The sequence below is a fragment of the Notothenia coriiceps genome, unplaced genomic scaffold (genome assembly GCF_000735185.1).
Source record: "Notothenia coriiceps isolate Sejong01 unplaced genomic scaffold, NC01 NC01_scaffold00018250, whole genome shotgun sequence".
Taxonomy (NCBI): Eukaryota; Metazoa; Chordata; class Actinopteri; order Perciformes; family Nototheniidae; genus Notothenia; species Notothenia coriiceps.
The window spans coordinates 143,949-153,434 of NW_011350951.1; the positions used below are offsets into that span (position 1 = coordinate 143,949).

General features: G+C 38.8%; 1 protein-coding gene and 1 long non-coding RNA gene across 2 annotated transcripts in view; one reads left to right on the forward strand and one right to left on the reverse strand.

Annotated features, from left to right (window-relative positions):
* LOC104950930 (exportin-2-like) overlaps window positions 1–9,486 on the reverse strand; it is a 72,348-nt gene that overhangs the window by 22,360 nt on the left and 40,502 nt on the right. The gene's annotated exons all lie outside the window — the stretch shown is intronic.
* Window positions 5,060–6,951, forward strand: LOC104950929 (uncharacterized). Its single transcript, XR_798973.1, has 3 exons — window positions 5,060–5,701; window positions 5,732–6,737; window positions 6,920–6,951. It is a non-coding gene; the product is annotated as an uncharacterized lncRNA (long non-coding RNA).

Below are 9,486 nucleotides of genomic sequence, written 5' to 3' on the forward strand. Positions count from 1 at the left end.
CAAATTTTACCGATTATCGGGTTGGGCTTGAAAGTATCCTATGATAAATCAGTATAGCCACCATATACCACATATATGTATATATGTATTATTGTAGTATATATAATATATTATGTGTATAATATATGTGTGTATATATACATTATAGTGAACTACTTAACGCGATACTGTAACGACATCTCCGGGGAGAGATGTTACTTTGAACTTTAGTTCAACAATTTCACTTTACCATAAGATTATTATTACTCGATTGATTTTGTTCTAGAACTTTTGTTTCACAAATTTGTTGAAACGAAAAGTATGAATGACAGTAAGCGTGACTTCCCGCGGAAACCTATTGTCGTACGGTGCAATCATTTTGGAAACATGTATTGCCGTTGTAGTCGTTCGGTAGGGGTAAGTAATAGGTTTCCCTTGTTATTTTTGTACCGTTAACGGAACAAATCACTACAATCCTAGTTTTTAGCAAGGAGCACCGCCACTGAGGTGAAATACGACTACCCTTTCCCCCGAGAGGTATCCTCTTTAGGCTAACGTAGAACACCAGCTCGTCTTGTCTTCCCGAACTAATAGTAGAGTCACCCTTTTATTTCACCTGTAGTGCGTTTGAAGATGTGCTTCCAAAGTACTGTTCTTGTTCTCTCCTATGGTCCTTCTTCCAACGGTGCCGACGAGCAACTCCGACTACACTAGTGACAAATCGTCGTCCTTGTGGCACCGTTGCGTCCCAAAGAAACGAACTCCCTCACGTCAGTTGTGAAACGTCAGTAGGTTGGTAGTAAGCGTAAGTATGACATGTTATCGTTCTTTGTTTATATGTGAACATTCAATTAATTTCCACCCATCCTTCAACTCTTTGGGCCAGAGCTCTATGTGAAACAATATAGGTACCTTACGAGATTGTAAGGCGCTATCGTACTTTCCAGATTCACGAAAACTGTTTTTTATGTATTTTTTTACAGTGATACCTTCGACATCGTGACATTTTTCCGTGCTCGGTTTAGTAGACTCCACACCTGGCGATTTATTGACCTACGTAGATGACGGACAGTCTGGAAGATAGCACGTGTTTGAATAGAAGCACCGGGAGTAACCAGTACACGCGCAAGCCACACAACCTCCTCCCCGAGACATTGCTTCACTTCCGGTCTAAAGGAAGCGTCCGACACATAAAAGTCCAAGATCCGTCGTGAGCTCCGACCAAGAGGTTTTAGTCGATGGCGTGGAAATTACATAGTATAGTAAACATTTGAGGGACACTACATATACCACGTCTCGTGTTTAATTGACGCGATTTATATAATTTATTGGTAGTTAGGTCGCCTAGGAGTCCTTTCTCAATCACTTTGTTATAATTATACTCTTGCAGTGACAATTGCTCTATGTAGTAAGTACTCAAGGGTAGCATTTAAATACATCTATAAACTGGTACCCGGTAATCGTATTATAAAGTGTTGGTACTTGACTTAAAAAACGCGACTGTACCAACACAAAAACACATGGAAATGAGAACCTAATATGACTTACGTTGAGAAGCGCTTTATGTCGTCACATAGACGTACTATTGAGCATTGCTGAGATGCAGTCTATACACGTATTCGCTCAGGAACTAAGTACCATGGGTCTTACCTCCTTAGACTGCAATGACAAAAAACGCGAGAGCGGGATATTACCCTCGACACACTGTGGGCTAAGAGAGCATGTAATAAGCTAAGTCGAGATAACTCTACGGTCTTTTCCAAATACTGTTCGACGGGCAAAATCTCCTACCTCGTTAGACTTTGATTTGTATACTTATGGATCGAAATGAAGAGATAATTTTTGATCACTGCACATGTAACGAGTGAGAGACCGACAGTCAGTTACACTGCTGTGATTCTAGGAAGTGTGGTCACCGAGTATAATAGTCACTACTTGAGGTCAGAACCCATTTCACAAAGGCTATGAGGTACTAGGGTTAGTGGGCGCAGCGAATCACTGTAGTGTCGCTGATTGAGAGACGAGGTATCGAACAGAGAACGTTCTGTTTTTCTGTTCGTGTAGCATTGTATCGAAAGGATGGTAACTTAAAAAGAATTAGTGTAATTTATGTGAACCGCATGCACTGAGTCGAGTAATAAAGTAACAATTATTTTACTATAAGTCGTTACACTGAAAAAACATTATTAATAAGATTTTTTTACTACGTAACGACCTAATTTACACATTAATTCTTGGTCTAAATTCAATCCCACCGTTTTTCTCAAAGTGACGACGTTCATTTACTTTTCTCTTTAACGTGATGTATGAACTAGTTATTATCATTATTGTTGTATTTTAATACTTACAGTTGCTAATTTATGAGTGTCACCTTACTTTTTGTGACATAAGTGCGTTGTCACATATTGATTTATATACGTCACTGACACGTTTCACTGGACCATAGAGTCCTAGTTCCATAGTAAAACAGTCGGTCATTTCTTCGTCAGTAACTCTTTCTATAGAGTTTGTTAGCCCCAAACAAAATTTTGTGGCTATACTAACTAATAGAGATAAAATACTCTGACACGGTGTCTGACTACTCTGCCATAGGTTCTATTTAGTACAACTCGTACCATCACCGAAAGAATAAATGGTTACGACTGTCCGATCGCTCATCTACGGAGTCCTTAAGGCCAGTTTCAATCATTTGACCGGTCTGTAGCATGTCCAGATTTATAGTCTAATGTACATCGCCCGGTAGTTCCAACTCATCTCACTCACACACTACGGTCTGTTATACGACCTGACAACGTCTTGCGATAAACGACTTTTGTTCGTATGTGTGTGTTATTAGCGTCCACGTGGTATTACCGCCTGACGTCATACCACGCACATTTAGACACACAAACTCGAGTGACTTGAGAGATTGGGTGTTTGTACGCAAGGAGGCTGCCCAGGTCGACAGGAGAGAGACGACCGACTGACCTAAAGTGGGAGGACGACGGGTAGACCGAGACCATATAGAGAGACGGAGAGTAAGTGAAAAAGAGTTACTGCAGAGAATTAGAGACAAGTAGGTCGGCAAGGACAAAAGATGTAAGGGAGGAAGGAAATTAGGCACTCATACAAAGGGTGGGAAAAAAGCCAGAAGAAATTGCTGGAGAAATATTAAATTATCACAATAGACGGGGAGAGAGTATGACTTATTGTCACCACAAGAAGAATTGGACGACCCGAATTTCAGACATCCCATGTACTGACACTCTATGGTCTCCAGCGGCCAAGTCAGGGAATTGACTTGTTTCACTCCTTGTACCTGTCCGTTAACCTCTCCAGCGGTCAGTGGATACCAGATGATATAAGCGGAAACTCGTTTTGGTCGCGTTTCTGAGGGTTGACGAGTAGTCAGTACTTATTATCCGACGGAAAAACGTTTTCCCAGTGTAAGTGACACACGAACACGACACATCTACACTCGTTTATAGTCCTATAGAGACAACATACCCGGATTAATGCGATGAATGGACATTCGTGTATGGTATGTTTCTTTTATTATTGTTAAAGTTTCGTAAAGCAGCTGATGCCCAAACAGTCCTAACTTGGGGACAAAACGGATTGGCGCTATAGGATTGTAGGCATTAAATCATTGGGTTTCTTCACTGCCTCCGAAATTACAGATACCACAGTACTCAGGACAAAACAACGGGACATTTGTAAAACGTTCTGTGTTCTAAGAAGCCCTCTGTACATTGCAACATATGGAGGTAAAACAAAACAAACTACACTATCAGCATAGTGAGTGGCCTTCTTGACTTGTCGTTCTAGAAGCATTTGTAAGGTTCGGATCATTTGGTCGGTTTTCGTGGAATTAGACGCGTACCTTGTAAACCTATTCCATCGTCTTTATTTTCCTATATAGTCCTTCTTATAACTATACGATTCGTCGTTTGGAAACTTATAACTTGAGTCGCCAATATTTGACTACAACCATAACTAATGAATCGTTGTTTTATGAGAGATTAAAATCCGTATTTTTTTGCCTTTGATTGGCTGTTAGCATCCGTGTTTTTGCCATTATTTATTTCGTTATTGATGATTTGTTATACTGTGTAACCAACGTTAAACAATTTGTAGACTGACAGGTTTTAGCCTTTATTACAATGGTGTTCACCATATGTTGACACCGAACACCGTCGCACCTGTGCACGCACCACAAGCCTAGTCCCCTCCGTGTCAAGTTTGGGGTGACGTCAGTCGGTACAGCACTTGGGACCGTCTGTGAAGGCGGGGGTTGAACGAGGACACCCCTAACGGGTGTCATAACTCACATCATTCAGTGAAACCTATTTTCCAGATTGTCATTATGTTGATTTGCGTTAATATGTAGACAAATCCACCCACTTTTCACCAGGATTAGTTAGATTACGTTTAATGCTATTTCAATTTTGCACCAGGGTCACTAACACGAATTATTAACTTTCTTATAAACTGATTTGGTCCTTTTCAAAGACTAGAATCGAATTGTAATTGTAGTTTATATTATTATGTTACTACTCATGTTTGCATAGTTTTTTGTTGTGTATAATAATTCGACAAAGTACAAGCTTTAAGAAATAAAATCTTAAGTTCGTCGAATTTTTCCTCTGTGTGATCGTTGTATATTGGAATGAGTGGTACTCGTTTCTCAATTTTGCTCGAAGGGTTATTTCCGTCCCGCGTTTAAGTGGGTCCTCGTCGCTAGTCTTGTCCTCTGTCGACGTATTTTGATGACCTTGGTGTGTGTGGTGTTGTGTGTGTGTGTCGTGTGTGTGTCGGGTGTGGCTTGTGTGGTGTGTGTGTGTGTCGTGTGTCCGTGTCGTGTCGTGCTGTGTGGTGTGTGTGGTTCACCAGAATGCGTGACTCCACCACGACTCCTTAACACTGCATTGCGTGGTGGAGTCACGGAATCTTTAATATTTGCGTGTCGGCACCACGCAAACAACCCCAATGTAAAGTGAATGAGGCTCCTTTGTCGTGGTGCACACACGCATTTCTACAACGTCCTGCAGTGAACAATTTATTCTATAAAACGTTTTAAAAATCTACTTTATACCTTGTAGTAACTCACGGGAGGCTTCTTTTATTTTATTTGTATTCATAATCATTTTTATTTTTCGTCAGAATGTATTATGGTGCATTATTTACCAATGTTTGTTCTCAAAAAACGGTGCATTTTTATTAGATTAGTTATTTTTTAAGGAAGGCCAGAGCTTCAGCTGTGTCAAATAGATTGTTCCCTTTAGTTTACGTTATTTAAAAGACAATTAAATTCATATTTGATCATTAATAGTAATAATAATCATTTGTTTTATAACAACGATAAACCAGAAGAAGATGCCGTCGTTACCACGGCAACGTTATGTCGCGCTTGACGGCAGTGACGTAGCCACGTGACCTTGCCCACGATCACGTCACTTTCATTCATTTCATCTCACAACGGACTACAGTAAGTATCTAAAATCAAGGGGAGTTTATTTCTTTAAAACACGAAATGATATTGCTTTTATTTATTCCACTGTAGCACAGTCTCTATAGCGTTTCATTCCTGGATATTATGTTAAGTTTTGTAGTGTGTTTAGCTTTTACAATAGGCTACGCGCAAACTAGCGGCCACGTTCAGCTAGCCTCCGGCTTTCCGGTCAAAGTTTGTAGCTGGATAGCATTTATAGTTTATACAGCTAAATGACATTAGCTGTCCCCGGCACAGTTGGATAGTGGAGGTGCCTGCTAGAAAAATATGTTTAAATGCTTGTATTTGCCCATGTGTTGTAAAGACAGCTTTCAACACAGAGTTGTAATAGTGGAATCGGCGATGATTTTTTGTAGTGTGTTTAGCTTTTACAATAGGCTACGCGCAAGCTAGCGGCCACGTTCAGCTAGCCTCCGGCTTTCCGGTCAAAAGTTTGTAGCTGGATAGCATTTATATAGTTATACAGCTTAATAACATTAGCTGTCGCCCCCAGTTGGATAGTGGAGGTGCCTGCTAGAAAAATATGTTTAAATGCTTGTATTTGCCCATGTGTTGTAAAGACAGCTTTCAACACAGAGTGTAATAGTGGAATCGGTGATGGAGTGGAACAAAAAATGTGGACCTGGAGTTTTTCCAGAGGATTTGACTGGCCAGTGGGGACATTGGGATTGTTACATTGTAGAATTAAAATATATAGTAGAGGATATAAGATATATAAATTATACTAAATATTATTGCATAATAGAGTAATGCACAGATTTAATTATTATTGCACTCTCTTCATTTTGTGTATTGTTTGTAATATTGTGTCTGTATTTTTTGTATGCCATGTCCCTCATAATATAACAATATGCACAGTATAAAATTATACTAAATTATTATTGCATAATAGAGTGCACAGATGTTACTGTTATTCTAAATAATCCTAATCATGTTTTATTTTTCCTGTTTTACAGCTTCTTAACAACTCTATATCACTAACACACACATATCCACACACACACACACATATAAAACCAACGGCACTTTTAAGAGCCATTCTCTCTCTCTCACTGTCTCTCTTTCTATCACTCTCTCACTTTCTCTTTCAATCACTCCTCTCACGCTTCTCTTTTTCAATACCTCTCTCTCACTTTCTCTTTTAATCACTCACTCTCTCTTTGTATGCCATGGTCCCTCAACCGTGTGAGGGTCTTTGAGGATCCCAATGAGGCCAGGATGCACATGGCAGCATTGATTAGCGAGGCTCTGTGTCCATGAGGCCAGGGTGAGGCTTTTCATGATAAGCAAATACCCAAGTCTGTAAATATTGCTTTTTATTGATGTAATGTAAAGGGTCCGTTAGACCTTTTTATGCAACCGTTAAATAAATTGCTCAAATATAAGAGCACTGCTGTCTTATGTTGTATTACAACTTTGTTGTTGATCTCAACCTCTGAAAAAATATAGGCTACTGAAACCCTTCCATTCCCTCCGAAAAAGAAAAAGAAAAAGGCAGGAAGAGAACCCCTTTCTAATCCAGTGGTCACACGCAGTACGTGAGAGACAAACGGGAACTCAACGCTCCGCATCAGGTTTGTTCTTTACTAATATCATTGATTCTAAATCTAAGAATAAAGATAATATCATAACAAAGTTATTTTGGGTGTACACAGTCAAGAAATTTATGTAATGTAAAGATACCTCATTGACAAAGTCTGTGCATGTTTAAAACATTTTCAAATAAATCAAGATAATTGTACAGAGCCTGTGACTGGATAATCCTTCTGCCTTGTGTTGATTTTTTTTAAATGTGTATCCTCAATTGGATAAAAAGTAATGCCAAATGTAAATTGTCATTGTGATGCTGTGGTATAATATGTTCTTAGTTTCAATTAGCTGCAAGTCCTTACAGAGGCATTTCACATTACAATGATTGGTGTAATTTAGATGATTGAAGGGTTAAGCAAAAATGTTTGTCTCTTGCAGGCTTCACAAGCCAGAAGAAGACGATCCTGTGGCAGAAGGATAGGCCTTCAGCTAGAACATCAAGAGTTCGGTAGTCTTGGTGAGTATATTGAATTATAACAGCAGTTGAACTGGCACTACAGTCCTTTCCACCAAATGTTCCATTTTTATACTCATCCTAGTTTAATCATAATAAAGTATTGAGTATTGAATCTGTTTCATGACAAGTGAATGCATATGGTAAAAGTATCACTTGCTAATATTGCTTTGGATGCATATGATGATTCTAGCCTGTTGCTATATTAGTCGGCATGTATTTTTGCCAACCAAAAGTGTTTCAGTAAAAAAAAAAAAAAACAATAAAAAAAAAAAAAAAAAAAAAAAAAAAACAAAAAAAAAAAAAAAAAAAAAAAAAAAAAAAAAAAAAAAAAAAAAAAAAAAAAAAAAAAAAAAAAAAAAAAAAAACCCAAAAAAAAAAAAAAAAAAAAAAAAAAAAAAAAAAAAAAAAAAAAAAAAAAAACAAAAAAAAAAAAAAAAAAAAAAAAAAAAAAAAAAAAAAAAAATACTACCTTTAATAGTCCACAACCAGTTTTCAAGGGTGGCGGCTTAACAGCTGTTTTATTTTTTTTAGAAATCACAATCTCCAAGAGTTTAAGGACATCCCTGACTGCAGTCCAGGTCCGGAGGCAACAGACAGGAACGGTTTCTGCCTGGGCCACAAAGCAGCTCTCACAGATGTGACGAAATGAAAACCGGCTAGGCCAATGCTTTTTAATGCAAAAACTCTCAGCTGAGAGAATAGCCATTCAGAAGTGCCACAGATGCTGTGGCAGAAGAAGCGGCTATTAGGTGGCCTGGACTCTGTTCCACTGGACCATGGAGTTCGCTGCTGTGCAGACCTGTGAATGGAGGCCCCACAAGAGGATATCTTCCATGACATAGAGGCTGTGGTTCAATGGATTTTCTGTGAGCCCATTCCCCCTACAACAAAAGCTGTGGTGGTGGATGAAATGGGCCAGCCTCAGTTTTGTGAACAAAGTATTGTAAAGATTAACATTAGCATTAACAAGTGTCCCATTTATAGTGTAGTTCCAAAATAAGTGCGATGGGAATAGTGTAACATAGGCTGAATGAAAAAAGTAATGATTGTTTTGACTAGGGCTGCAAGATATGTGGAAATTTATTGGCAAAATGTTATTGAATATCTTGATAATCTGGAGAATTAAGGAAAAAACTGTAAATACACCCTTCCACTTATTTTCTATAAATTGCAGTAATGTCAACTGCCTGTTCCTACTTCCAAGGTCAATCCTGTGAATGCTCTGATGACGTCACAGTTACTTCCTTGGAAGAATATTTCTGTGGTCACCATCGACGGTATGTTGTTCCTAAAGCCTTCTTTTTGTAGCAAGTAGTATTGTCACATGCGAGTTTTGACCACTTGTGCAACGCAAAGATTTTATCAGCCTGTGTCCATATTTCAGACCAAACCAACCCCCCCAAATGCCATGTCAAGATAGCTAATACATTCATATAGTGGCACACATCTATGTATTAAATACATATGTTAAGGCAAACTCACAGTTTGATTTACCCGGAAATACCCTTTACTTGTAGCATTGTTCACAGGACGATACAATGTCTGCTGGCCTCGGAAAATCCTGTCCATCCTGCTCTGAGAATGGACTTCCTGAGGTTAAAGACCTCTTTGTATCAGGTACTGGCCAGCTAGCCACTCCAAAGCTGCCAGAACGCCTTTACAAATATGAATGTTTCACCTCATTCGAGCACATGAAGGTGACACAGCACAGCCATGTCCAGGGAGGCAAGTGCATTCTAAAAATGTTGGAGCAACAGATCTGTTCAAGCTGGACGGGTAAATCGCCTGAATCTACACGGAAACATACAAAAACAATATCATATTACTGTATATCCACATCATTAATATTGTTCGGGCATTGCTTTCAAAACAATTACTTTAATGCCACTTTTTAAATATAATAAAACAAGACAGGGTGTATCTGTGGCTGATACATTTCAGCGAAGTCTTCTTCGAGATTTTGCTTCTT